The following is a 6,247-nucleotide window of genomic DNA, read 5'->3' as shown; positions in this document are numbered from 1 at the left end:
CACGCAGGTAGATTTTAAAACAAATGACCATCAATTTATTCAGAAAAATATGAATTATATGTCATAAAAATAATATCATTGCAAACATTATATACATATGAATCCATTGTATAACTTTCATGACATATATCTCTTGTTTCGTTGACAAAATTGATGGTCGATGAGAACCAACCTGAGGTTGGGTGGTTAGGAGGGTGATTGTACCCTAGCCCACTAGAGTTTAAACCTTAGATTTGACATTTGTGCGTCTCATAAATGCGAAATATTTATTCAGTGGGAGGCGACATTACTGTCGACAGCGAGGCGTCTGTGGTAACTTCGTCAATTTTAAGATCCAATCCGCCGGCTCAGCCTTCCGGATGTGCTCATAGGGATAGGGTGTGAGTGTGTGCGTTTATACGGGTGAGTGTATGCGTGTGTATGTGAGCGTTTGCGTTTGTACTTTGTTTCGCGAAAACAAATGAGATGTTTTTATTAAAATATGTGTATGATTCAAAAATTAAACTGGGGGAAATAAGATTTATACGTATCTGAGCGGCTTTCTGAACTTCAAATAAGTTTTCACAAAACTAAATTATTTTGTTTCGAGGAGGCCTAAGACAAGGCTGCTTCGAACTATTTGGTTGTGATCAAGTCCAATTTCCTATGAGATATTTGAATATTTCGATACATTATCCGACACTTATATACACCAAAAGATAACACGTTAAGGATCGACTAAGAAAAAGGATAAGCGGGGTGGAAAGGAAAACTATTATCTCTTGGGAGGATTAGGTGGGTGTCTTGCCATATATGATTGTTTTGGCTGTTATAAAAGCGACAAGCAAATAACGAAGAACGAAACAAGAACACACGCAGGGGACACAAGATTTAACGTGGAAAACCCCTTCCAACACAGAAGGGGAAAAAACCACGGGCGCCAGCCAGCAAAACTTCACTATATCGGGAGGTGTTTACAAACGCCGTGGGTTATCTTATAATCTGATAAACCCTAGCCGGCGGCTTACAAGATTTATATATAGGCGGTGCCAACGATCCGTACCGTACAACGATCCGGCGACGGGCCTCGCTCCGCTCGTCAGAAGTTAGCCTCCCTTTAGTATATGAATTTGGATCACAATACAACAAACTCCACCTTGAGACAAATTCCATCTTGTAGCATGAACTTCAACAATCTCCTGAACAGACAAAGGAAAAGCACTTGCTGGCGCCAACAGCCACTTGGGCTAAACAGTTATACCAACCAAGCTCGAGCAAAGCTCAAACTTGGAAACAGGAACTGGCTTTGTCATCATATCAGCAGGATTATCATGAGTACTTATCTTGCGTACCTTCAGTTTACCTTTAGCAACAATGTCGCGAATATAATGGTACTTGATATCAATGTGCTTTGTCCTCTCATGGAACATTTGATCTTTAGTAAGGTATATTGCACTTTGACTCGTCGAAAACAAGTTAATGCAAGAATCATCTCCACAAAGCTTAGCATACAAACCTTTCAACCAAACAGACTCTTTGCCAGCTTCATTAATTGCTATATATTCTGCTTCGGTCGTGGATTGGGCAACAACAGATTGTAACGTTGCCTTCCAACTCACAGCACATCCACCAACAGTGAACACATAACCTGTGAGGGATCTTCTCTTATCCAAATCGGCAGCAAAGTCTGAATCCACATAGCCAACGAGTCCCTCACCGATCTTGCCAAACTTCAAACAAGCTTTCGATGTGCCACGAAGGTACCTGAAAATCCACTGAACAGCTCTCCAATGTTCTTTTCCAGGATCAGCAAGATATCGACTGACCAAACTCATAGCATAGGATAAATCAGGACGAGAACAAACCATGGCATACATCAAGGAACCAACAGCACTAGAATATGGAACTCGAGACATGTACTCAATATCTTCATCAGTAGTAGGACATTGCAACGCTGACAATTTGAAGTGAGAAGCAATTGGTGTACTAACAGACTTTGCATCATGCATATTAAAACGATGAAGAACTTTCTGAATGTAATTTTGCCGACTAAGAAATAACACACTAGATTTTCTGTCTCTTGTAATTTCCATACCTAGTATTTTCTTAGCAAGCACCAAGATCCTTCATCTCAAACTCACTACTTAATTGTGCTTTCAAAATAGTGATCTCTTTCTTGCTCTTGGCAGCAATCAACATATCATCAACATATAACAGACAAGTATATTGGTGATCCATTAACAAACTTGATATAAACACAACTATCATACTTAGATCTCTTAAACTCATGTGCAAGCATAAATGAATCAAACCTTTTGTACCACTGTCTTGGAGACTGTTTCGGACCATAAAGGGACCTCTTCAACTTGCAAACAAGATCCTCCTTACCAGGCACAACAAAACCTTCAGGTTGGTCCATGTATATCTCCTCCTCAAGCTCACCATGCAGAAAAGCAGTCTTTACATCTAGCTGCTCAAGCTCAAGATCACGCATAGCCACAATACCAAAGAATGCACGAATGGAACTATGCTTCACAACCGGAGAGAATACATCATTATAATCAATACCTGGAATTTGGCTGAAACCTTTTGCTACTAACCTTGCCTTAAACCTCGGAGGCTCACTAGGAGACAAACCTTCCTTTCTTTTAAATATCCACTTACAGCGGACAGCCTTCTTTTGTTTAGGCAAGGGCACAACATCCCATGTGCCATTCTTGTCAAGCGATTGCATCTCCTCTTGCATAGCAGAAATCCACTTCACGTGGTCAACGGATGCAACGGCCTCAGTATATGTAGCAGGTTCAGTACCATGCTCCACCTGTTCAGCACAACTCAAAGCATGAGCAACAAGATTACATTCTTCAATTAAACGAGGACGTGGACCTTTGTTACGCCTCGGTCTATCAGCAGCAATGGAACTATTTGTTTGCTGCAAAACAGGTGGTGAGTGCTGAACAACAGGTGTTATCATTTTCAGCAACATCATTTTCTTTCTCCTCCACGTGCTCCACCTCGCACGCTAATCCTCCGTTGTTCATCATCGAATTATCGGAAAAATCAACAAGCATCGAGTAACATCCGTAGATGAACTCTTATAAAACATAACAGCCTCATTAAAGACAACATTCCTGCTATGCAAAACTTTCTTAGTTTCAGGATTCCATAACTTGTATGCCTTAACTCCCGAACCATAACCAAGAAAAACACACTTAACAGCCTCGGGCTCTAGCTTTCCATTATCAACATGAGCATAAGCAGTGCAACCGAAAACTCTCAACTATGAATAATCAGCAGGTGAACCAGACCATACCTCAATAGGAGTTTTCTTATCAAGCGGAATACAAGGTGACCTGTTTATCAAGTAACAGGCGGTGGAGGCTGCTTCAGCCCAGAAACGTCTATGCATACCAGCATTGGACAACATGCAGCGAGCCTTGGAGATGATGGTTCTATTCATCCTCTCCGCCACACCATTCTGCTGAGGAGTATATGGAATGGTGTGGTGCCTGACAATGCCTTCATCGCTGCAATAATCATTGAAAACAGTAGAACAAAACTCCATGCCATTGTCGAGCACGAAGCAATTTAACTTTCTTTTCGTTTGCTTCTCTACCATAACTTTCCACTTTCTAAAAGCATCAAACACATCAGATTTATGTTTCAGAAAGAAAGGCCACACTTTTCTGGAGTAATCATCTATGATAGTAAGCATGTAATTTGCACCACCAAGAGAAGTCTTGCGGGAAGGTCCCCACACATCAGCATGCACATAATCTAAAATCCCTTTGGTGGTATGAACGGAAGCATTGAATTTAACTCTTTTATGCTTACCAAAAATGCAAGTGCTCACGTAACTCAAACTTACTCAAATTGCAGCCATCTAGCAGGTCTCTCCCGTGCAATTCTGCCATGCCATGTTCACTCATATGTCCAAGACGCATATGCCACAGATTAGTTTTACCAGGTTCATCAGGAATAACAGCAGCAGCAATACCAGACAAAGTGCTACCTCTAAGAACATATAACTTTGCAGAATTCATATCACCTATCATGTGAACGAGAGAACCTTTTGATACCTTCAGAACTCCGCGAGAACCGGAGTGTTTGTACCCATCAACATCAAGGGTACTGAGAGAGATCAGATTTCTGGCCATACCAGGTATGTGTCTCACATCTGTCAGAGTGCGTGTCATGCCATCATGCATCTTGATCTGAACGGAGCCAATGCCCACGATCTCACGTGGGTTGTTATCTCCCATACGCACAACATCTCCACTCTGCACAAACTCATAAGAACTGAACCAGTCTTTGTTACAGCAAATATGAAACGAACATGCAGAATCAAGGATCCACTCATCATTACCAGAAACACAACCAGCAAACACAACTAGGCAATCGCCATCAGAATTATCACTGGAAACAACAGCAGCCTTACCATCACCCTCAGATTTGTTTTTCGGTTGGTAAGTGCCGTTTCTTTTCTCTTTGTTCTGCAACTTCCAACAATCATCAATATTGTGGCTAGTTTTCTTACAATACTTGCAGAACTTACCATCACGTCCCTTGGACTTTGAGCGACCTCTGTCGGTCTTGCTCTTATCTCTGTTGTAGTTGTTGTTTCTGTTCTCGGTCCTGCCACGGACCTGCAGTGCTTCTGCCTTAGATGACGAACCCTCTGCCTGCACCATAGATTTCATATTTTCCCTCTGCTGGAGGGCCTCATAAACTTCGGCAAGGGTTAGTTCATCACGACTGTATAACAAGGTGTCTCGAAAATTCGCAAAAGAATTAGGCAACGAGACTAACAGTATAAGAGCTAGATCCTCATCATCATACTTTACCTCCATGGACAGCAAATCAGAAACGATCTCTTTAAAGATCGATAGGTGATTCATCATTGACGCACCTTCTTGCAGCTTGTGCGAGAACAACTTCATCTTCACGTGCATCTTACTGGTTAGATCTTTGGACATGCAGATCGATTCCAGTTTCAACCACAGCGCCGCTGCGGATTTCTCAGCCAGCACTTCCTGCAAGATATTGTTGGATAGATGAAGCTGAATTAAAGAAAAGGCCTTACGATCTTTCCTCTTTTCATCGTCGGTCCAGGTCTTGGCATCTTTCTTGCCAAATCCATCAAGAGCTTCATCCAGATCAGAAGATTGGGTAAGGATCGCCCTCATCTTCACTTGCCACAAAGAAAATCTCGTGGTGTAATCCAGCTGCGGTAGATCGAACTTCAAAGAAGACATGTCGCAAAACCCTAGATTGAAACACGGGCTCTGATACCACTTGTTATAAAAGCGACAAGCAAATAACGAAGAACGAAACAAGAACACACGCAGGGGACACAAGATTTAACGTGGAAAACCCCTTCCAACACAGAAGGGAAAAAACCACGGGCGCCAGCCAGCAAAACTTCACTATATCGGGAGGTGTTTACAAACGCCGTGGGTTATCTTATAATCTGATAAACCCTAGCCGGCGGCTTACAAGATGTATATATAGGCGGTGCCTCGCTCCGCTCGTCAGAAGTTAGCCTCCCTTTAGTATATGAATTTGGATCACAATACAACATTGGCTAAGTAGAAACGACCAAAATTTTAACGGTATAAAAAATACATGGCTGCCGGTAACCCGTGCCCCAAAGCAAATTTATGCCAAAAAAAAATCTACCAGTTAAAAGAAAGTGTCTTCCGTACTGAAAATCCTTTGATGCCGTTGGTTGTTGCATGCAGAGGCGTACAATTCTTCCAATATCTGTGCCGAACTATCATGATCAAGCCGGCCGTGCATTATGCATGTCAGAAGGCCGGACCCTGTCAATTTGTCAAAGCCAGCCGCGAACGTGCGTCATGCAAACCCCCTAGGGTTGGCTCTCGCGTCGCTCCCGCGAGCGACCGAGGGCCCCTGCCGGCGCCGCCCCCTCGACCCCCTCCACACCCCTCCCCCTCCCTCGCCGCCGCCTGAGGGCGTCGCCGGGCAAAGCCCGCGCGGCGCAGGCGGCGGCGGGCCCTTCTTCTCCCTCGCTCGGTGGTGGAGGCGCGGGCCTCGGCGGCTGGCGAGGGCGCCGCGCGGTGCGGTGGGCGCGGCGGCGCGGTCCTTCGACGACGGCGTGGAGACATCGACGGCTGGGCGCGCTCGCGACGGCGGCAGTTCTCCGGAGCGGCCATGGTGGCGGGCGGCGCGAACTCTGGCCTGGGCGGGCGGAGGAAGATGAGGGCGACGCGGGTAGGTGCCTGACGCGGCGTGCGACGGCGCGGCG

The sequence above is a fragment of the Lolium rigidum genome, chromosome 4 (assembly GCF_022539505.1).
Source record: "Lolium rigidum isolate FL_2022 chromosome 4, APGP_CSIRO_Lrig_0.1, whole genome shotgun sequence".
NCBI lineage: Eukaryota > Viridiplantae > Streptophyta > Magnoliopsida > Poales > Poaceae > Lolium > Lolium rigidum.
The sequence above is the reverse complement of the archived record's forward strand: the minus strand, read 5'-3'. Positions refer to the sequence as shown.